The sequence below is a fragment of the Gavialis gangeticus genome, unplaced genomic scaffold (assembly GCF_001723915.1).
Source record: "Gavialis gangeticus isolate Ggan-Ray unplaced genomic scaffold, GavGan_comp1, whole genome shotgun sequence".
Classification (NCBI taxonomy): Eukaryota; Metazoa; Chordata; order Crocodylia; family Gavialidae; genus Gavialis; species Gavialis gangeticus.
Window position 1 is genome coordinate 69,751,786 of NW_017728994.1, and position 24,845 is coordinate 69,776,630.

The window sequence follows — 24,845 nt, forward strand, 5'->3', positions numbered from 1 at the left end:
GGGGGGGATGCACCATGGGCCAGAGTGGAATGGGAAGAGCTGCGCAGACTACACAGGGCAAGTGGTGGTGGTAGTGATGATAGGGAGGTTTGGGGGACTATGGCCACCCCAAAATTAAAATTAGTCCCCTAGCCACCCCTCCCAGCACCACTACTACCACCACCCTGCACAGTCTGCAGCCATAACCCCCGCTCCACCACCACCACCAGCACCACAATGACAACAAGCAGCAGTACCAGCACCAGCACCGCAGCCTCGCCCACCCCCATTACACTTCCCATGCTGAGCCTTCCAGTGCCAGAGGAAGAACTGGATCTGGATCTCAGTGCCATAGCAAGGGAAATTCTGGGGAAGGAGAGGGAATCAGCTGAGTTTGTGTTCCACACCCCTCAAGTTTCCCCTAGAGCTGGGTCTCTTTCCCCAGAAGGCACTTCAGAGGAGGTTGAGGTAGAGGTTGTGGAGGTAACCTCCAATCCTCCTGTTGCTATGCCTCCGCCTGCTGAGGAGGGGAGAAGTGCAGCATCCACAAATGCACCTGCACCCCAGAAGCGAACAGGTAGGGTGGTTTGGGATCATTTTGAGCTGACAGATGATCCCACGTTTGCTGTCTGCCTGCACTGCCGAGCCAAAACCAGCCGAGGCAAGGGAACAAAACTTATGAGCACCACAGGGACACTGATGCATCTCTGCAGGCACCACCCCCTTGCCCTTGCTCCTCCTCAGCCTGGCACCAGTGGGATCGTGCCCAAAGGGAAGTCCCCCTCTCGCTCTGAAGTCCATGTCCCCCCAGAGCAGAGGCAGGCTACCCTGGAACAGTGGGGGAAAGGCGGACAGAAAGTAGAGTGTGTTGAAAGTGAGATCAGCCAGAGCTTTGGGGAGATACTTGCTGTCGAAAGCCAGCCCCTCTCTTTAGTTAAGTGGCCTGGGTTCGGGTGGCTCATGGTGCTCATGGCCCCATCCTACCAAGTGCCCACATGCACCACCTTCAGCAGGATGGTGGTACCTTCCCTGTATGAGGCATGCAGGGAGTACTTGAGGGAGGAGCTGTGCAAGACAGGTCTGCAGGTGGCCTTACACGTCACATCTAACATCTGGAGCAGCTGAAGTGGAGATCATGCTTACCTTTCTCACACAGGGCACTGGTGCAACCAGTCAGGCTGTCAGTGGGCTCTCCTTGAAGCTGAAGTGCTGGATGAGTCCCACATGGCAAACAAGATCATGGGGGCCATAAACTGCTTGGTGCAGGGGTGGCTCATTGGGCAGGGGGAGCTCACCTGCAGGTTCATGGTCATTGACAATGAGGCCAATATGGTCAAGGTGGTCCGTGATTCCAACTTTGTTGGCAACCGCTGCGTGGCATGTAAGTTCCACCTCACAATCAGGGATGCGTTGGAGGGCCACAGGGCTGCCGGTGATGGCACCAGCATCACCAGCAAGTTCATTTCCAAATTCAGGAAGGTGGTAAGCTACTTCTACTGGAGCATCAAGGGGGCCAAGATGCTGTGGGACAAACAAGCAGAGCTGAACATCCCACAGCACAAAATCATGCAGGTTGTGGAGACTCAGTGGAACTCCACACACCTGATGGAGCTCAGCTCAGCAGTGGGAGGCAGAGTGCAGCCCTGGCTCTCCCTGCCTCCTTCCTACCCTCCGAACAGCTATGGAGCCCCATGGAGCTCAGCCTGGCAGAAGGAGGTGGAGTGTAGCCCTGGCTTTCCCTGCCTCCCGCTACCAGGCTGAGCTCCAAGCAGCTCCACAGCCCCATGGAGTACAGCCCAGTGGTGGGAGGCGGGCAGTGCCAGGGCTGCACTCTGATCAGCTCTGCTAGCCCCATGGAGCTCAGCCCGGTGGCAAGAGGTGGGCAGAGCCAGAGCTGCGCTCTGCCTCCTGGATGAGCTCCATGGGGCTGCAGGGATGCTCGGAGCACAGCCCTGGCTCTCCCCTGCCTCTCACCACTGGGTTGGATGACAGGAGGCTGCTGCTGCTGATGTCTAGGGTCAGCGGCAGCATCAGTCTTCTCCTTCACTGGGTGTGGGCTGTGCCCAGCGCTGGTCCCAGGCAGCAGCAGCAGCCTCCATTCCAGAAACCTCACTCCATCCTAGTTGAAAAATCACTGAGATAGATCTAACTTCAGAAAAGATATGGAGAGGGGACTTGAAGCTAAAAAAAAAAGTTGAGAACCTTAGATCTAGCTGGTGCCACTTAAGGGTGGCAGGGGCAAACCTTACCCTGCTGTGCCTCATTCTTTCCACTGTCTGCTCCCTCCCAATGCCTGGCCTGTACTTCAGGGGACAAGGGCAGCCCCACTGCTGAGGCTGCTCCTTCAGGGTCTCACTCTTACCTCCTTGGTCCCCTCTGCCAGCTCTGGGAGCATGGGAGGAAAGTAGGAGTTGAGCTGGGCTGCAAAGTGCATCTCCATCTTTGTGCTCTCCTGCCCACCCACTTGCAGCAGAGTACACTGCTAGGAGCATAGGGTAAGGTGATGGGGGGAGCTGTATATGGGCTGCCTGGGGACAAGGAAGGGTGGGGGAAGGCAGCAGAAGCAGTGGCAATCTCCTCTCCAGAGGAGCAGCCACAGGAGCAGCTGGGGCAGGTAGGGGAAGAGGGATCTCACAGCACACATCTGTTGTTTTGGGAATCACTAACTAAACTGTATTTTAATCAAAATGTCACAAAATATTGCATAATAGAAACAAGGCAAGTTCCATGTGGTTGGTTGTTTTGCTAAACACACACACACTGGCAGAGACCTCTTCCATCAAGGAGCTCCAGCCCATCTAGAGTTTTCATGCACCAACGGGTGCCAAAAGCAAGATTCCTACTCTCCAGAGCTTCATAACACAGGGCGTCACTAGTACTGTGTTCATTGAAATGTACCAAAATATTACTCAGCTACCCAGTACACCAACTGTGTGTGCACATATATGTGTGCACCTAGAAATATATAGCTATACAAAAAAGATAGGGATTTGTAATAAGTATAAGGTGAGTAAGGAAATGGCTGAAGGGGAAATGAGAATAAATTTATCAGACGGAGAAAGGCCTGTATGTATCAACTCCATCACAAATGACAATAAGCCATTATTGTGACGTAGCCATGAAAAAGGTCAATTCAATCCAAAAAATCATTGGTTTGTGTAGCCTAGCAAAATGAAAGTGGAAATGGCTATTCTTTGGGAGAAGGTGGTTAAACATTCAGGAGAATAGAAGAGATATTTAAGCAAAAGGGCACATAAGTGAATTCAAGTTTGAATTTAGATGGTTTTAACTGCCTTCCAATAGGAATATAATGGACAAAAAGCCTAACACTTTTAAGGTGAAACTTGATAAGTTTATAACTGAGACCATACGACATAGTTGCCTGAAACTGCGGGATACTGGACTCTATGACCTGGGAGTTCCCTTCCATTCCTATGTTAAAAGTAGTGAAGCAAGAGCCTAAGGATGATCAGAATAAAGCCAGAGTGTTGCATCTAGCAACTTTTAAAATATCACTCATTCTCTGAGGCTAGAATCATGGGATAGTGCAGTACAATAAAAACAGAGTAAAAATTCAGATGCATGTTTGCCTTAAATGATTTCCGGATGGGTTGACTGAATCCCAAGTAACCTGTCTAGAATAAAAGAGCAGTTTGTCTTAGATTGCAGCTCAAAGTTCATCCACTATTCTGTTCTGACCATTAGTCCAAACATATAGATTATGTGGCCTAACCTATGACAAGTACATGACCAGCAAGGCACTTCCCATTACCATGTAGCACGTAAATAAGGATAAAATTCAGCTGTGCATAAAACAGAGACAAATACACAAGCACAAAATATTGTAGTCAAGATGTCATTAATGTCCAATCATAATCTAAATCAGCTAAACTTGGCTTGTCTAAACAACATTGATCATCTCCCCAAAGCTTAGCAAATTAAACCATTTTATTATCTATCTTGAAAGCAATGTTTAAAGAGAGGGAAAAAACCCAGGATCTACACAGACTTTTACTTCTCTCTCTCCCCCAGCCCCCACAGGGCATTTAGGTATTAATGTCTTGTGAGAAACAATTAATACTGTAAATATTCATATGCATCAATCTATATTTTATTCCCCTGCAAAATGCCTCTTATACAAAATGTTAAAGACAGCAAAAAATCAACAAAGGTCTTTGATGAGCCTGAAGACAAGCAGCAGCAGGATGTTTCCATGAATTTCTGAATTTAATTTTCTGTTCCTTCTGTTTCCAATCAAAAAGATCCTCTCTCCAACTTAACAGGTCTGCCAACTTTGAACTAATCTGTATATGGCTTTGTAGCATGTCCACTTGATCTTTCACACTCGGTGTTCATCTTCATGAGAGCTGACTGCTCAGACGCGAAATATGAGTTTAAGTCTCACTGATCCTTTTAACTAAACAGCATTAAAACATGCTTTTCAATACTTCAGTTTTATAATTCTAAGAATTATCTCCTGTCACCACTCGTCTTTGCATGAATTATTTCCTTCCAAAAGCTAATTTATGCTGATGAAATAATCTGCAACAGGAAACAGCCCCTCCTCAACTCCCCAAATAAAAATCCCATAAACTTTATGGAAGATGTCATGTGTTCAACATTTTAAAATGAACATGGGAATAAAGGTTTAAAATTAAAAGTACTTGCTATTCTTCTAAACTGAAGTTCACTGTAGTCAATGTCACTAACTGGCTAGCTGAACGAACTAGTGACACATTTTAAAGGAAAAAAACTCTCTCGTAGAAAAATAAAATGTTCATTGTAGAACATGCCCCCTAAGCAGTTGGATCATCTTAATCTCCCAGCTTCTGTAATACAACTGTTGGAAGCTCTAAGTCTGTGCACAATAAAGTGCTTTATTCAAGGAACCATATGACTCCATCAGTCATTCAAGCACATGTTTGGCACAGATTGAAAGTGAAAAGCACAGTTAAGTCAAATATTTCAAAACTGAACTTGTCTTTCTAACACACATGGTTTATATATTGGTGTGATATCTATGTAACTTTTCAGCTTTTGTATAATGCCATGGCTATACTACCAAATGTTGTCTGTTGCACTAGACTGCATCTGTTGGGGTTTTTTTAAATCAACACATGCCAAAAAATAAAACTAAAAAGACAATTAAAGGGAACTATTAAAGTTGACAGGCCTCAGGTGAAACCTTAAAAATATCTTTTGGTTCATCCTACTGTTCTTATTCTGAAAAATCTAATAGTTCCTCAAAGCAAGATGCTGCAACATGACTAAAATCCAAGGTTTTTTTCTTGATATTAAAAAAATCCAGGGCAATAAATTATACTCCAGTCTCAAGTTTTAAAAATGGTACAGACCAGCTCTGTTCTCAGATCAGGTACCACTCACCCTACACAAGTATGGTGTGAATGAAACTAGTGTGAGTAGGATTTGAGCCCTGTGTTCAATGCAGCAGGAACACTGACATGAACAAAAATCCTTCTCTCCCCTCAGCGAAGAGTTTAGTACATTTCAAAATTCCCCGTGTTGACAAAGAGTGAAATGTGATGACTGGAGTTCTGAAAACAAAAGTTTTCAATTGACTTCAGGGAACTGAAGGAGAATTCTTGTGTTTTTTAAATGTGCTTTCTTTCCTTCTGTGGAACATAAATACATTATGCTCCAGGGAAAAGGGTCTCCTTTAATCCTTCCTGGTAACACAGCAAAACAGGCTCTGAACAGCTGCTGCAGCCAATAGGCTCCCTGTTGTTTTCTTTATTGGCAGATTGTTCTCTTAAGCAGTTTCCTTCTGAAAATACACTTACAGCAAACACTCATGTTTGGTGTCCCCGCATACATCCATGCTGGCTTGTTTTTGCTCAGCCCCTTCCCTCTCAGAGCTCCCTCCCCCACCCAGCACATCCACCACTGAAAGGGGTTTCCCTCTGCAGGTCTCTGACTGTGGTTTACAGATTCACAGAAGTTTAGGGCCAGAAGGGACCTTGCGAGATCATTGGGTTCAGCCCCTCTGCTCTGGGCAGGAAAGACTGCTGGGGTTAAATAACTCCAGCAAGGTATACATCCAGCCTCTTTTTGAAGATGTCCAGGGTAGGTGCCTGCACCTCCCCCACCAGGAGTCCATTCCAGAGTCTGGTCACACGAACCATGAAGAAGTTTTTCCTGATATCCAGCCTGAAGCCTCCTTCTAGTTTATGACTGTTGCTTCTGGTTTTCCCCTCAGATGCTTTGGTGAATTGTTGTTCGCCCCTGCTGCTCACCCATGATATTTGTAAGCTGCCACCAAATCCCCCCAAAATCTTCTCTTTTCTAGCTGAACAGTCTCATATCTGTCAGCCTTTCCTCATATGGCTTCCTCTTCAGGCCTCTAATCATACGAGTGGCTCTTCTCTGGACTTTCTCAAGTTTTTCCAGCCTTCCCACCTTGGATTTCAACCCAGCGTCTCAGTCAGACGCACTCAGAGCCCAGCCACTAACACTTTAAGGGCTTGGCTGCTTCCCCCAGCCCCAACAAGCCTACCAGCTTTGCTTACCAACCCCTCCCCACTCTTTCCTTGGCACCTGTGTCCCTGGTGGCACAGCTCCAAACCTGGTGGGGAATCAGCTTCTCATGGGATGACACAGGCTCCCCCCTGTCCTGATGTCTGCTCCCTGGGCAAGTTTCAGCTCAGTCTCCCCTGGCTTGGGCTGAGTCTGCACCCCCTCTCTCTAAGGCTGGAGTATGATCCTCCCAGCTTCTCTTCGTCTTTCCCCTCTCTCAGCTTTTATGGCTCAGTAACAGCCAATCAGAGCCCCCAGTTTGCAATGCGGGCTCTGGTCACAATTTGAATGCTCCAATAAAAAGCACACATTGTGCACTGTATACCTTCCTGTCTGGTAAACCTTATGCACCCTCTACAAAGTTTTGCTGCCCTTTTCTTGCAGATCTCTTAAGCACAGCTCACCCACTCGGCTTGCAGCCAGGCGAGCTTTGCAGCTGTTACACTTGAAATTTATGAAATTTTCAGTTCACAAAATTAGAAAAGGAAAATTCAAATATCAAGTAAATCAGAGTGAATGATCTGATCACAGCACTTCCATGAACAGACAAGGAAGTGTAAAAAGTACCAGGTAAGCTTAGCAGCAAATTATTTCTCCACTCTACTGATCATAAAGCTGATTCGTGAGTATCAAACCATGGATCTCATTCTGGTCCCAGTTACAACGGTGTAAAAATAGGAGTAACTTCCCTATGTTTAATAGTAGCCTCTTTCCTATGCCTTCTCCTCTCAACCCTGCAGTGGGAGCGCTGTGGGTGCCAAGATCCACAGAAAAGGACAATTTATTTTCCTTCTGAACAATCAAAAGGTTACCCTCAGATTTACTAGCTATGTACAAAGTTCAAATTTAAATTTTCTCCCAGTCTTAGTAGTGAAAAGTGCAGTCAGATGTTTTCCTGAGTTATTTAATAACTGCCTCTGATAAAGAGTTTAGGGAACTTTTAGTTCAGCCATGCCATACAGTATGCCTTCTCATAAACGATATGGTAGTGAAAAAGGATCTTGTGTAAGCTTGAAACATGCTTTTCATATACATAAGACTCATTCATTCTAAAGCTCCCAGAAAGCACAAACAAAAGAGGAAAACAGCTGATGCACATTTCAGTATTAATTCAGGTAAAAGTTCATAGGAAACATTTTGTGGTGTCAGCCCAATTTTGGTAAATGGCATCCCGAGGCATATAAACAAATATGAATGATGGATATTACTATATGGCTATACTTGCTACTGGGATGACAACAGTAGAGAAAGGAAACTGCCTGCATCTGTAGTAACATAAGATTAAGTCCATTTCTTCCAATTTTTTGAAATACAGCTATATTATGAAAAGTAAAAGGTAACATAAGATTCTTTAAGCCTTCCATCCTATCAGTAGATAAAATGTTTGTATGAGTAACCTTATGCCGGCACTGGATCAGTCCATAACTATTGACCTTTACAGGGTTCTTTAGGATCTGCTAAACTAATGTTGACATTTACTTTTATTAAGATCTGAGGGAAGACTGCACAACCAAGATATCTTCCTCTGCTATTAATGCAACATTCCTCATATGCCCTATTACTTATAAGAACATTTTCACCAGGCAGCCTAGACTGTACTAGAATAATTTATACCAGGATTTATAAATGCAGGGCCACAATCAATAGCACTAGACCAATTTACTCCTGCCAGGAGCCTGACCCATTAACAGGGAACAGAAGTAATACCCAGGAAATATCAAGCTCTTTTCTACTGTAACTTGGAACTTCCAGCAATGATTCTATCATCTCAGATGCAGACTTTGTTATCAGGAGTTCTCTCCCTTTGTGGTACTCTAAAAAGAGCTGTGGGATAAACTGATCCACTGTTGTTCCTTCACTATATTACACACACACACACACACACACACACACACACACACGATGTTCTAGCTAAAAGATATCCATCTTGTTCTCTAAAGAAAACTGATGTTGTAGCCATGATGATGAACAAACGCAACTAGCTCAGCTCAACTAAGAAATTAATCAATGCACAATACTGATGAATAAAGGTGCTCATACAATGCCCAGTCCCATCTATATTTATATCCATATGGTCATTTCACTTGTTTAATGTAGTGTTAAATAAAAGAGCCAGAAAATATTTAATTTGATTTTTTAACATCACATCAACATTTGGACTCAATGCAGTCCACATTTTAATTTAATCTTTCACAGATAGGCAGCCACACACACAGTGGCTTTTTTCGTTCACGCAATCAGCTATTCTCAGCATTAGAAAAAAAATCTTAAAAGCAAATTAAATAGTAACCTTTCACCTTGTACGAAAGGGTTGTTTGTTTGGTTTTTTTGCTGTTTAATGTGCACATACAAATAGAATATACAACTGGTACCAGATTCCTGTTAACAAATATCTTATGAAATAAACGAGTATTGGATACTTTTTAGCCAAATTCTAGATGCAGCTTTTTTATGCCTCACTGTATATTGTCCAACAAGGTTAACAGGCCATGAAATTCTCCACTTGTTGCCATATTAGATCATATATTTGGGACAAGAAAGAAGGTGTTTATCCAATCTATGGTTTCATCATGCTGAACTTCTGGACAGGCAAACAAACAGAATCAATCCAAAATTCTCACATTTTTACTCAAGTTCCAAATAAGGGAGGACACTGAAATGAAGTCATTTTTATATATTTCATGGTCTTGGAATTATATGGGGCAGTGGAAAAGATTACTGAAAGAAGTAAGAGTAGTGAAGCAATGGACTTTGCTTTTTGCTAGATAGTGAAGTTGATTAAATCATTCTTTGAAACAATGACACTTCACATTAGATAACATATTTTCCAAGTGTTATACAGACATTATATCGTTAATATTTCCAATATTCCTTTGAGGTAAGACTAAGGATAAAGTAACTTTTCCATTCTCCACCTGGAGTTTTACTGTCTTGATTTTCAGTTCTGACTTCTACTCCCATGGTCATTTAATTAGCCCATGTTTTCAACTATTTAAACTTTTTTTTAAAATTATAATTATCAAGGCTAGGGACAGACGTTACACATAAACTGGTTAAAGTAATAAGAAACTGGTTTAAACCTGTAACAGAACAGAAGTTTAGTGCACATAAACCAGTTTCAAAATGGCCAAAACAGGGTTAAGAGAAATCTGATTGAATGTAGACTTAACTGATTTGGGTCAAATCGATTTATTAAACTTCTGTCCCAGACCCCTTCCTGGTTCAAGTTAAACCACAGTCCCTCAGCATCCCCGCATGCTTTCCAGCCCTGGGTTGGGCTTTGCTGTCTGCTTCAGCAGAGAAGGGTTGGGGGAGGGGGGGAGAAAGGGACTGCTCTCTACAGGCAAACCATGGCTGGGGTTTGGGCTCAAGGAAGGGGGTTAAACTTCCCTTCCCCTGAGTACAGAGCTGCCCTGCCTTGCTAAAAGCTTACTGCTGGCTCTGACTGACTACAAATCCCAGAGGCACCTGGAAGCAGGATGAGTAAGTGATGAGCAACCCTGCAGAGTCCCGCTGCTGTAATTCTGGACTGCAAATCCCAGAGACCTCGGAAGCAACAGGAAGGGGAAGTGAACACACAGCCCATACTGGCTATGTGCCAGAGAGTAGTGCTCTGGTGCCCCCTGGCTTCTAGCCTGAGCTACTACAGGCATGTGGCTGCATTACCCGAATCAAAATCACATGTCTGTCCAGTTGTTTCTCAGTTTAATCTCTGCATCTTAGACTAACCTGCAAAAACTGAATCTATTTAGCCTCAGGCTTTTTCACTGTCTGTACTTAGCCCAAGACACTTCCTATATAATTCACTTGATGATTCTCCAAGTCTTGCATATCTCTTTTCCATGTTCTTTTTGGCCCCAATTTTGAGCATGACAAATACCTGTTTAGACACCATCCATCGTAAAAGGTAAGGGTAATGTTAAAAAGGCATCAAATAATAAAATATAAGGATCAGCTTTAGGAATGGCCCTTATTAGAAATTTTCCCTCAGGTTACTTCAGTGTCAGTTTACGACCTTCTTCAAAAGCTAGTCTGGACACCGGCCAAACATTTCTAGTTTATTCTATGGCCAGTGTAAACTATAGTACAAATACTGCAATCTGTAACAAAAGTTTCAGTCATTCCTACAGTAACCTTTTCAGGTATTAACTACCTTTCATTAATTGGCAATTACCTTGAGGTTACAAAAAATTTACAGGGAAGACAAACTCTTAAACTCCATCTGATCGCCAACTGGTCAACAAACTCAAAATCATTTCATGAACGCAAAACATTTAATCATACAGTTCAATATGAACAGAGAATAACAATTTTAACATAACAAGATTAAGCACAAATAACACTTTTCCCTTTTACTATACAAGAGAAACATAATGTGCCAGTGGCAGCAGTGCTGAGAGATTTTTCTACCTGTGACCATAAAGACAATGCTCAGACTAGCATTTTATGGCCTTACCTTATCAAAGAAATTATAGCAGTAAAAAGATGATACCTACCTTATAAATTTTGCCAAATATTCTCACATATAAATGTTTCATCATAGATAAATCTCATTGGGATGAAGCCTAAGGGCCAGATTCAATAAAGGACTTAGGTGGCTATGCTGAATTTAGGTAGTGTGTAGGCACATACATGCAAAATTATGATCCTGAACGTCCCACTCAGTAGCTCAATCCTTGCTTAATCCTTAGCCCTACTGGATTCCAGAAATTAGGTATTTCTCTGTCCAAGTGCCCTGAAGAGCTCAATCAAATGTGGTCTATAAAAGCCTACTGATGACATCATGAAAGGATCAGGCTCTATACAAACTCCATTTGGGATGAAACTTTCTTTTAAAAGAGTTGGAGGAGGTGATGGTACCTGCCCCTTCTACATAAGGGTCTAGTGGTTATAGTACTCACCCCAAAGGCTGGAGACCTGAAACTTAACCATCTGTTCTGTTGTCTGACAGCTGAGGGGCACTCACCATCCCTATTACTGAAACTTAGTCACTGTGCAGAAAGGAATTCACAACTCATCATGCCAGAGACTGAGGATGACTGTTGTCTAGTGCAGTGGTTTTCAACCTTTTTGCATTTGCGGACCCCCTTTGGAAATTTCAAATGGAGGTGCAGACCCCTTGAATTATACGTGTGGGTATGTACATACTTTTGATTGATCACAGCCATCTTTCATGGACCCCTTAGACTTAGTCTGAGGACCTCCAGGGTCTTCAGACCAGAAGTTGAAAATCACTGGTGTAGTGGTTAGTCACCCCCCCGGAAGATAAAAGTCTTGAAAGTAAGGGTCACACCAGGATTTCCCCCCTCCCCAGGTACTTGTCTTATCAATTAAGATGAAAATTCATGTTCTTTCTTGAACAATATCTCTGATCCAATAAAAGTTGAATTTTTTTCATGTAATAGCCCAGTTTCAACATGATGTCTGAAGAGTGCCCCCACCAAAAATAGCCTATGATCTGGTGACTGAAGGACTGACTCTTCTTAGATGATAGATGAAGACTCCAATCTCTTAAGGCAAGGGAGGGAACTTAACCTGGGTCACTGGCCCTATCACATCTTCTGGCCACATTTTTAAAGAAAAGTATGCTCTGTTCAGTTCTTTGAAAGAAAGGCGCAGCCATTTACCTTCAGGGAATGATTTCATACTGCAGATCCTAAGCAGAGGGAGACACCTTGCAAGCATGAGTAAAATGTGTGTTCATTACCTCTAAGCAACTTTCTGCTAAATGTACTGACTCTAGGTAGCTTCTAGGACATTTTGGCTACCATTCTGAAACACCTATTTCTCCCCATTCACCACACAAGGGGCTTAGTCAACTCAGCTTGCTGTAACATAACTAAGGATAGATGAACAAGACAAGAGCCCCAGGCACCGATTTAGAGAGGATGCCAGAATGGCAACCACCAGAGAGCAGGCCCCAGATGCAGTGGCCAGATAGGTGCAGGAAGTGGGGAATCAGCCAGGCAGAAAGGCAGCCCTGGCAACAGTGGCTAGGTAAGGTACAGGAAGCAGCAGCTGCCAGAGTCAGGTAAGATCCTCTGGTACTCACCCACTGTCCCAGCTGCCTGCAGAGGGTTTGGGATTGAGAGTGTGGTCGAGGGTAGAAAGGTAAGAAAGGTTTATTGACTTAACAAAAACACGACTACGCGTAGTAACAAGACAAACAATGACAGGCAAGAATAATTCATGTCGGCAACTTATCGGCAGTCCCCTCTGATGCCTGATGTACGACAAGTTTCTTTTCTGAAAAGCTCAGCGAAGTCAGGCATCCCCAATCAGCACTGTCCAAGAGGTACTGGGAAGGACCCTGGTATTCAGTCTTGGGTTCCTCGAGATCCATGGGCCCACTGATCCAGGCCATCAGCTAATTAGTCCCTTTCACAAAGCTGTGTCTTCTTTCTGAATTATTTCTGGATGCACCAGCCAATTTATAGCTTTGGAGCTGTGCTGATAATGTACAGCCATTCAGATTCTCCTTACTTCAACTGTCCTTAGGACTGACCAATAACAGTACAAGCCTTGCATTCCTTTGATAAGGCTAATTTTAACCATACCACAGGGCCTTAGTACTTCAAGGCTTTGTTAAATTTACTAGGCCTTATCTTATACAAGGCTTTACTACATCTTAAACTTTATTTAGGCTCTTAGCAACAACATATAGCTTAATGTCTGAACAAATGACAGAAAAACACTTGATTTAATCTTCATAGAGCTTTCAGCAAGCACCTTTATCAAACAGACATAATTTCAGCTGTCACAACCCACCACCATCCCAGTTCTCTGTTGCTCAGCACAACAGTCCCCTTCCTCCCCCTCGCATCTCTACCCACATCCAAAATCATAAAATGCAAGCATAAGATTAGCCTCAGCTAGTCTACACTGGCACAGCATTATTTTAATGCTCAGAATTATGTTAGCTCACATCAGCTGAGGATCTGGTCCATGACTTATATTTTTCTGTTTTGAAACTTGGGAAAGTTGCATCATTACAGCTCGTGCTGCATTTCTGTAACTAATTTCTGTGTTGAAGATTTGCAACAGAACAGCTACAGTGGTGGCTACAAATCTGGTGTGGACTGATAGATTCTTAAGGGCAGAAGAAACAACTGTGACCACGCATATAGTCTAATATCCCAAGTAATATAGGACAGAGGATTTCACCCAGAAAATTCTAGCAATAAATTCAGTAATTTATGCCCTAACTAGACACGGCCTTAATCATCACATGGAGAACTCAACTGCTTGTCTACCACACAAGACAACCACCAGCTTTAGAAGCTTTCCAACAGCATACCAAAAGACCAGTACTGAAAACAACATTAAAGCAGATGTAAATTACCTAAGTCTATTTCATTATGAAATACAGTTATTGTAGAGAATGGCATTTTGTTTCTTCTTATAATAGTGACAGATGCATGAACAATCACAGTTACAGATGTTACCAGACTGCTGCATGCAGGACATTTTGCAGCTATTCATCCAGATTTCTCTTGAGAAAACTGAACAAGGGTCAACATGCTTGACTGGATGGTTAGAATCTTCTGAGAAAAGACAGCCTTTTCTGAATTCATTGTTGTCCTTTAATTAAAAAAAAACCCTCTAATATAATCAACAGCTATGTGACATGTAGATAGTGTTCCACATTTCTGGTTTTTATTTTAAAAAATCTGGGAATTTTTCGGGGTTTATTTTGGAAACATAAAAACTGGGATGAAATCAGAATTCAAGGAAGAAAAGGGAAGAAATCAGTTTAAATTGTGGGGGGAGAAATTGCTGGTGAGGGAGGGAGGAAAATTGGGACTAGGGAAGGAGTGGGGGGAGGGGTCTGGCACACCGTGAGCTGCTCCTGGGGCTGCAGCAGGGAGCAAAGCAAGGGCAGCTGTCAGTGAATGCGGGGTGGAAGGGTGTGGCTCGTGTTGCAACACGTCCTTTGGGAGGGATGTGGGATGGGGGGCTGTGACGGGCTCTTCCTGGGGGTGTGTGCCCCCAGATCTCTGTGCAGGATGAGAGCCGGTTGCTCCTGCAGGCTGGGGCCAGTGGCAGCACCAGGCTCTTCCCAGCACTCGGGGTGGGTGGCAGCCTGTTCTTGTCCCACACTCAAATCTGGGAGCCACACTCCCTGGGAGGGTTGTGGGGCTGTGCCAGGCTCTTCACACGGGGTGCGGGCCCCCAGATCTGTGAGCAGGACACAAACAGGTTGCCACCCACCCAGAGCACCAGGAAAAGCCTAGTGCCACCTCCATCCCCAGCCAGTACTGGTAGCTGGCTCTCAACTCATGCACAGATCTGGGGGCACCCCCACCCCTGCAGGAAGAGCCCAGTCCAGTCCTCACAGCCCTCCCAGAGGGCATATAACAACAAGAGCTACACTCCTTTGCCCCACACCCACTGACAGCTCCCCCTAGCGGCTCCAGCTTCAGCCCTGCTCTGGGCGCTGGGAGCCTGCAGAGCCTTGCAAGAGAGCCCGGCTCCGCTCCCTGCAGTGGGTGCTACACCTGGCCACTCTGCACAGTTCTGCAGGGCTGGAGCCACTTCCTGGGGGTGCAGGGCTTCTGGCTATAACCCGAGGCAGGGTAGGAAGTGTTGGTGCTGGGGTTGGGTCCCTCCCCCCCCGCCCTCCTCAAGCGACTTCGCACCACTCCCCCCTCCGCCCAAACGCCAGGGTAGCCTGCCAGCAGGCTGCTGCAGCAGGGGGAAAGGTTGAGAATACAGCCAGGGAAGAAAGGCAAGGCATGGCATCATGTGCTCCCTGCTGCTGTTAATTGAGTTTTCCCGTTAGTGAAATCAAGTGACACATGAATATTAAAAAAGAATGTGAGATTAGGGATAAACAGGCCATATCTGGACCCTTTAATGGAACATTAATAAAAGAGAGAACCCAACATGACCATGTTAATGAATTCATGCATGCTGTTTGTTTTGCTGGGCAGCCACTGTTTCTCACGGAAGGACCGACTGGCGACTTTGTGCAGCAGTACTGTCCAGGAGCAAAAACTCTTCCTAACACAGACAACCTCACTTTTTAAGTACCTCACAGAAAATGACAAACCTCTAATATCTAAGGCCATGTGTAGATGAAACGAGGGGCACATGTACACAACATTTTAAAGTGGCTTAAATGCCTGCCTGCTTGCCTGAGCTGTGCAGGGTCCTGGTGCTTCCCTCCGCGGCTGTGGTGCCTCCCGGGACTGCCCGAGGTGGTGCCTGCAGGTGGGTACCAGAGGAGGCATCATCCCTCACCCCACAGCCCAGGGACTGGCAGGTCACCCTCCTCTGCCCACTGCCAGAGAGGTAGGTAAGTTTGGGTATGTGCATGATGGGCGTTTTAAGGGTCCTAAATTAAAGCGGTGTTTTTAAAAACCCACCACTTCAATTTAGGGTCCCCATTTCATCTACACACACCCTTTAGCAATTGAAAGAATTAATGGAAATATGGTGTCTAGTTTGATTTTGGATGAATCCCCTGATGCATTGAACCACCCAATTCTTGGCCTTTTGTTTTCATTTTGTTGATTTCAAAGCCAAAAAATCTGCATTGTTTTGTGCAGATGTGACATTCATCCCATTTACTGACACCCCAAGCATCCATGCAGCAGTAAATGAAATGTTATAGATGTACCAACTGACTTGGGAAAATGTGGCCACCACTAATATGGATTCTGCCTCGTATATCGCTAAGTTTTCACGGGAGATCAAACTCAATCACAGACCGAAGCTATTACAAGTTACTTGTCTTATTCATTTAATTCATGTTGCACTATCATCAGCCACAGCTATCGAAGAAATGAGAGATGTGAAATCTTTTGTCATTGGATTTGGGGCTGTTTTCAAGCATGCAAACAAGCTGAAGGCTTTGTTTTATAAAGTGTGAGATGATTGCAAACTTGATTGTCAATTACCAACACCTGTTATGCCGCAACAGTGGATAAGTTTGTACCTGGCTACATGTCATGTAAATAAGACATGGACTGTGCTAATGCTTATTTTAGATCACCCTGAGTGTTGGTGCTAAAGCTGAAACTCTGAAGAAACAGGCAAATAATCTCAGTGACCACCAGATTCTGTGCACTAAGGTCATGTTCACTGTTGAGAACTTGGATTTGCTGTCTGAAATGCAAAAATCACTGGAGTTCTCTCCTGCTGCCGCCAACATGACATTTTCTAATACAGATGTTCACCGCATACTGTCAACCAAAATTTCAACTGAATTGAATACAAACGCTGCAACAGAAACATACAGTGAGAAAACGCGACTGTTTCTTGAAATCCTTCCAACCTTGCAACAAGAAAGAAACAAAAAAACTTTCCACGACTTAAACACTGTTCTCTGTGAAAAATGGCAGGCAACTATAACACAACATTTGAACCATGAAATGTTCAGTGCTGTAACTTGCCATGCCAGTCCCTTGCTCCTCCTTTGTGCCTCTCTAGCCACCTGGTCTTGCAGCCCAACAGTTTGACCCCTGGTACCAGTTACCAAGACCACTGATGTTTCTCACCTGCCACATCTGATGGAACTTAATCTTGGGGGATGTTGTTAACCCCAGTTCAGTGGTATTGTGTTGGATCTGATCATTAGCACGAGGTCCTTGGGGCTCTGCCTCCCCTATACCCTGCCTAGCACCAACCCATTGGAATGTTGCACAGACATAGGTTTTACCAGTCATCTCTCTCATCTTGTCCTACAGATCTGCAGCTGCCTCGGCTCCACTCTCTGCAGCTGGACTTCCACTTCACTCCTCCAGGTAATAAGCCTGACTTCTCTGCATCAGACTGTAGGGGCAGCTCCTCATTCAGGGCTGCCACCAGTTGTTTCTCCCAGGACCTTGACCTCCTCTGCTGCCTTCCCCTGGATACCAGGAACTTCTTTCTGGTCCCCCTGCTGGACTGGTATGTGGGGCTTTTAGGTCTGCTGGTGAATCGGCATCAACACACACTTATAAGTATGTCCATGCCAGCTCTGGCTTCTTATCCTTTTCTGGTGCCCTTACCCCTGTTGGCTGTGGCTCAGTATGCTGCAGCACCACCAGTAGGCCTTGTGGCATGGTGAGCCCACTGCCGCTACCATACTCCTGCAGCTCAGCATGCTACAGCGCTGCTGGCAGGGCCTGCAGCACAGTGATTGCTGCATTGCTGCCCTGTTCCTGCAGCTGAGCATGCTGCGGGGCCGCTAGTAGGGTCTGTGGCATAGTGATCCCACTGTTCACACCATGTTCCCGCAGTTCAGCATACTGCAGGGCCATCAGCAGGGTCTGCGGCATGGCGATTCTGCCACTGCTGCCATGCTCCTGCAGCTAGGTATGCCGTGGCACTGCCAACTGTAGCAGAGGCGTGGGGATTCTGCTGTTGCTGCCTGGCTCCCGCGGCTGGGCGATTTCACTGCCCCTGCCACAGGTGCCAAAGATTTCTTTGGAATGTCATCCAGGTGTTTAACACCTTCCTCAAGGTGAATTTTGCAGCAGACTATGACTGGTATGCCAGAGTGTTTCAACCATTTGCCAGCAAAGATGAAATTTCGCATCTTAAAAGTGCATGCACTAGTTACATGAACATGCCTATACCTGACAACGGAGTGTGACAGGATCTTTTCTTGGTCGGTCTTACCACAGATCACGAGGAGTCAGGAGGACAGTGAACAGGCTTGGTGATCTTTATTGATAACTGTTAACATAGCTGCTCAGCAGCTTAAACTCACTCACCACGCCTCACGCGCCCTAATGGTGCATGAGACTGATGGATCTAGCTGGTGAGTTGTCTCAGGGGTTTCAGGTCACCGGGATCAGGTGGGTCTCTGCGTCCTCCTTCGGTTAGCTACTCTGAAGGCCGAGCCGTGTCTGTAATAATCTGCCATGAGTCGTTCCGAGTCTGTTGGACGCAGAAGGGATCCTGACGATCAGGCGGGGTCTCCTTTTATAGCTTGGGTGACATGCGGTGATGTGATTGTGTGAGGCACCTTTCGATAGGCCCATGGCACTGACTGACTGACGCTGGATCCCGCCTTGTAGAAAGTTCTAGCTGCTGTCTATCTTTTACGCTCATGGCAGAAAGGCAACTATAGTCTGCCTAGCAACCATTACATAACTTTGTATAACTTTTCTGATTGGCGAACATGGCCACTTAACAAACATAATGATCACAACACGGAGAACCGGATGCACTGACTTATTGGAATACCCACCAAGACACACTTCCCAACTTTAGTAAAGTTGTATGGCGAGCTTTGAGTGTACCCCCCAGATTAGTGGATGCAGAACACTTATTTTCACACCTGGACTATGTCCAAGAGAGCAAGAAGCTCAAAATGAGATACACTTCAGAAAACCATCCGAGCCTATGCAAACCAGGATTTCTGGAAAAATTATTAGCTTTGATGGGACACAAATATTATGTTTATATATAAAAAGTTAAGCCTAACCTTACGTTTCTCCGTTCTTGTTCTAATAATTCAAAATCAGTTTATGAAAAACCTGAGTTTTTACACAAAAACCTTAAGAAAAATAAATATTGTTGGACAAAAGATGGACTTTATTTTAAATTTTTTAAATCCTTGTTCATGGATACTACCATCAGAGAGTTATGACACTAGAATGATGGTAGTTCTGGCAAGTACAACTATTTCTTGCTGTAATACAAATGTAGAAATGTTTTACATGTGTATGAATTGTCAGCATACTAAAAAGTATACAGGTTTCCCTCGATGTATGTGGGTTCTGTATGGGCCATTTGTGCCAGTTAACAGGGATTTGAACTGAAAAATGGGTGCAAATCAGTAAAAACTCAATGACTTAAAACAATCAGGGAATTTATCAGTGAAAATCAGTAAAAACTGAGAATGCAGAACACTACATGTAGATTAGAAACTAATCAGCAAAGTGACTAAACCGGTAAGGAATTCCACAACTCTTAGGGAGACAGAATGTTTCAAGAACTATTTCCTAAGTGACACTGTTTTCTGAGGACAACGTTTGGAAGTAGATATAGTTTGAGCCTATTTATAATGATATGTGACATTAAGTATTGTTCAATCATTACCACTAATTTCAGCCTTAGGTTTAGACCATGGCTAGGTTTGGCCTGTGAAGGAAAGGATCCTACTCTTCCCTTCAAAATTGCAATCCTCGCTCTTTTTAGCTGCCATGGGGGATTCAGCCAGATCCCATTTGCTTTGCAGTTGCAATTTCAAACATTGATTCCTTTAACATTAGAGATAAAGCAAAGGACACTTTTCTTGTGAAAGTAATACATTGGTTTATACATTCATGAACATCAAATAACAGAACTTTACTGAGTTACCATGGACTCTGGTAAAAAGCAAAAACAAAATGGGAGAAACACTGGTACTTGCAAAAGAAAATCAGGGAAAACAAGAAATCCCTTCATCACCAATACCAAAGAATCGCAACTTCTAAGAAGAATTGGATACTGCATGAGATACACAGCTGAGGAGCGCTTGCCAATGTAATGGAACAGGGCCACGTGAGCATTAAAATATTTCAGACCTACATGGTAAACACCCTTAGAAATGTCAGTAAAAAGCCAACACAGAAATCACCATATCAGCCCTCAAACACAAAGGCTCAAGTAGTAAGAATCTCAGATCAAAAATGCAAAGCTTGACAATAACATCAAATATGGGGTTTGTTACACTATCACTGATACACATGTGTGCCCTGCTCCATGGCCCCTGCTGGCTCTGAACCAGCAGGGGTTTGAAAGTGACACACTGTCTGCTTGACAAATAGATCTCGCTGCTGTCAATTTACATGTAACACTAAAGCCCTTGAGCAGAAATGAATTCTGCCCAAAAGGAAGCATATGAATACTAAATAAAATGAAGCCCTGTTGGACTCCATGGGCAATTGGCACTGGCAATTTGAGATACGTTAGAAGCATAAGGGCCACTAGTGATAAAACTGTCAGGATCAGGAAATATGAGATCTGAACCAGGCGGGTGAAGAACCAAATAAACTATTATAAAAAAAAACAAGCTTTTTAAACAGAATTTTATGATCAATAGCATCAACTGCAGCTGACAGCTTCAGTAGAAGTAACAGATAAACATAACCCTGATCTGTTGCAGTCATTCACATATCATTAGAGGACTGCCACCAGGGTAGTAGCTGTGCTGTGAGTAGGATGAAAAGTAGTCTATAATGTATTCTGGAGATCATTAGCTTGAAGAGACTCCTCACAGCTGGATAGCAACCTTTCCAAAAACCTTCAAGGAGAGGGGGAGATTAGAAACTTGACAGAACACCAAACAAATTGGTTTCCTTCTCTATTCACAGCAGAAATTAACATGATCAATTATGAAAGGATTTGGGAGGATAATAGATCCTCAGTAAGCATAAGCAGGCCCACTGAAGCCTGTGTACATACCTGTTGCTGATCTTGCCCAGGCTGCTTGTAAGAAAAGCCTATTTAGTCAACAGTTCAGTAAGAAGGTGGTTATAGATATTCCCCCCAGCCCCAAACTACTTACGAGTTTGAGGGGGGAAGCCCTTTAAAAGGAACTCTGAATACTGCAGAAGAAATAGAAGGGCATGTGGTAAAAGAGAAAAATGTATTTTTCTCTAATTCATTTCAGTTATAACAATCTGCCATGCAGTGCAGGGAAAAAACCGGAAACATGATTTCAAAGTTAATACATTTCATTCTGAAAGTTTTTATCTTCTGCTGTGATAAGGGACACCTAAGATTGAGAATAATTAAATTATAAGTTTTTTTCACTATTTGTGTGTGGATTTAGGAGCGCTTTATGTATTGCCACATTCACCATTTCCCCTGCTTAGACACTGAGGCCCTGATGCCACAAAAATGTACACAGGTGTTTAACTTTACACATTGTGAGAATTCCTGTTAAAATTACTAGATAACCCCAAGTCTGAAGATGTACACGTCTTTGCAGAGTTGGGGTCTGACTCAGTTTCCCTTGTTGTCTGGGTGGGTTTTGTACCAACTGAGAGAAAAACATTTTAAAATTGGAAACTGCAATTGAAAAACCATAAAATTTGGCAGGGGGACTCGGGTGTAGGCTCTGGAACTATTTATTTTATTTTATTTTTTTTTTAAATAGACTAGGTTACAAACCTGACAAAGTCTTTAAAATTTACACAGCCATCTAAATACAGCCTGCAGTTATTTGTGGCTGCCTATTGTTCTTTAAAACAGCTAGATTTTCAAATCAATTTTCAAAGTAGATCACAGCCCAGACTTCTGCTTTAATCACTAAATGTGTGTTCAGGTAAAAATGAGGATGTGCTGACAGTTACTGCAAATTGTTTATACAGTACTACACTGCGAACACATTATTACTCATGTCCCATTGTATTCAGGGGGCATTATATGATCTAAAAAGCAGGGCAGCAATACAGTCCTATGGTCTCAACAAAGGAACTTCCATCCTGCCCAGAGAAGGGGCCCTGGACCCAATGATCTCACAAGGTCCCCTCCAGCCCTAAACTTCTGTGAATCCGCAAATCTAGATTTCTACAAAGTGAAGGGGAGAACGTGACAGTGCTAAATGAAGCTCAAGTCCCTGCTGTCTGAGCCAGGCTGCTACTACAAGTCAGCTTTGGTGAAAGCTCAACCACTCTAATAATGGACACGGGATTATCCTGTGTGCCAAGACAGCTGAAAGAACTTCCCTCACTGAATGACTTCACCAGATCTAGAAGCAAATGACTGTAACTGTCAACATCTATACAACAAAAAGAGTGCACACAACTCTCCGTAGATCTGGAAAGTCAAATGCCTTCCCTGCTCCACAGAGAAGCAAGGATTTAATAGGAAGGACTTTTAAATAAATACTCTGGCAAAAGGTTTCTGGCCTAACGGTACCTGACAATTAGAGACCAAGTCAGTTAACTTTACACAAATAAAACCCTTCCTGAAGTTTAATGGGAGTCCAGGTCAAACATGATTTGGACTTTAAGGAGTTCTCACAAGGGTAAACAATTGCGAGTCTCCATCTACCTACCATATGCAGGAGACTGTGTTCTTAAATAAACAATGAGGCATATTTTGGTTAACACCAGTATTTATGCATGAAGATATTTTAAGGTAAGTATCCGTCGGTATACTCCACATCACGCTACAACCTATTATTTTAGATACAAGATATAGAACAGCGGGCCAGCCTAGACTGGAACTCCCCGTATAACACATCAACCCAGAAGATAATGGGAACAAAAGCAGGATACTGCACAATCACAAATGCCGCTTTTAGATCTGCTTAATAAAAAGGAATACTTAAAACAATGGCAAGACGTCATCATTACTGCTGAAAACTCAATTCTTCCAGCACCCCAAAACACAGACGCTAGTTACTCCAACAGTTTCCAATTAAAAAACATTATCTAGCATGGTTCTCAATTCAAAATGACTTATGTCATTTAATCTGAAGTGACTAGTATGTCTTTGCTTAAGAAAACTATATAATAAGGATTCCACTCAGCACGCTTCCAATCTCCCTTTAGGACCAGTTTCTTGTATCAGACGGCATTCAACTTAGCCCTTGGTTTGTTATAAAGACTGTTCATTTCTATACTCATGTCTTTACTCAGCCATTTTTCCTTCCTGAAATTCCTTACCTCAATTTCCTCCCTGAGGGTGTTCATGAAGAGTAGTACCCCTCTAGTGGAAGAAATGGCTCGTTGTCTTTGAGAGGCTTCTCTACTCCAAAAAAAGCAAGTACCTACTTTGGCCTCAGTCATTACAAATACCAACAGAAATACCATGGATTTATGGTAAAATAGGAGGCATATTCCCCGTTTGTTTTAACACTGCAACCTTTCAGTAGAGAACAGTACAGATCGCCTACACTTAGAAAACAAAATGTTGGCTAATGCATGTTAAAATCCTAGAGCTGACGAAGCACTTCTAATTTTAATGCATGTTAATTAGTTGAAATAAACCCCAGGCTCTCCATTAAAACAACCTGCCTTGTCTACTCCAGGATTTTTAGGCTAGATGCACACATTCAAAAAGCCTGAAGCAGAACTGATCTAAGTTAACGTGGTTTTCTGTAAGCGCTGTAGTTCAGATCAGTAGTGAACAGAACACACATTCGCTCTTTTTTGGGGGGGATAAATCTTGGACCAGATTCTGCTCTTATTAAACCCATCTGTGCGCCAAACTTCTGTTTTGTTACAGGTATAGACTGGTTTTGCATGCTGAACTTCTGTGCTGTTACAGGTATGGACATTACCTTTTCCTAGTGCATACAAAGGCAGACTCCAAGTGAAAATCTGCTACGTGTAATTTAGAGGCTAGAGAATAGTTAAAATGTTTGAAATTGGAAAAATACATGCCAACAGATTTGTAGTGATGTGTCCTGCTTTCTTTGCGGTATAACGTATTTCTCCAGTTTAACAACTCTCTTATATCATATACACAATGACAAGCTCTAGCTAAATCGGGGGCTAAGAGCCAGGACCCTTGAGTCTGATTTGTGATGCTGCCACAGATTTCCTGTGTGAATTGGGGGCAAGTCGCTTAACCTTTGTCTTCCTCTTATTTCTTCAGCTGTAAAACTAACATAACAGATCTAAGGAAATACTTATTCAACTACTTGGACAGATTCTCTTGGACGGGGCTCTCTTTGAACGACTATTTTCATAAAGAAGCTTTTTCATGAACAACCACAACAAAACCCTTTGGATCTGAACTGCCCAAAGTGGTCTGTGCCCTGCATGCCCTTAGCCCTTGCACCCTGCGGAGCATCTCCATTACACAGTCCACAGCCCAGGCGTCAAATTGGACACTCGGATACACGGTGCCAGTGTCTTACTGTTGGTGCTTATTTATGAAGTTATCCACTCAGAGGGAAGCAGCAGTGCCACATGAGGCGGGATACTGGTGCGCTGCTGGTTGCCCACTTCCAATATCTGCAAGGAACTGTCCACAACCTGCACCCGGGATTAACAGCTGAGGACCTGCGGGAGGGATGCTCAACAGATACCTGAGGCCCCCCCATTCCTTTACGGAAAAGCCACGAAAGGCCACGCAAAAAGCCTGTGGATTGATGACCTGCCTCTCCCCAGCTCCTTGGGAGGCCCTGCTTTGGTTTGGTTTCTCCTGTGAAGCGCTGTAGGGTCCTCCACAGAGCACAGCTAAAGCTGGGGAGAGGGTTGCGGGTGAAATAAAGAGGAGCCGCAGGTCCTGATGCTCAGCGAGCTGCCCCCACATGCCCAGAGAAGGAGGAGGCCGGGCTTGCTCGCCGCTGCCTGCCAGGCGGGGCGCCCCGGGGGGAGCAGCGACACGCGCGGGAGCCCCCTCTGGCTCGGGGGGCAGCGGCGCCCGCGGGCTGGGCTCGGAGCGCGGCGGGG

General features: G+C 44.1%; 1 protein-coding gene across 4 annotated transcripts in view; it reads right to left on the reverse strand.

Annotated features, from left to right (window-relative positions):
* Positions 1-24,845, reverse strand: part of ADAM12 (ADAM metallopeptidase domain 12) — a 486,667-nt gene that overhangs the window by 460,253 nt on the left and 1,569 nt on the right. The gene's annotated exons all lie outside the window — the stretch shown is intronic.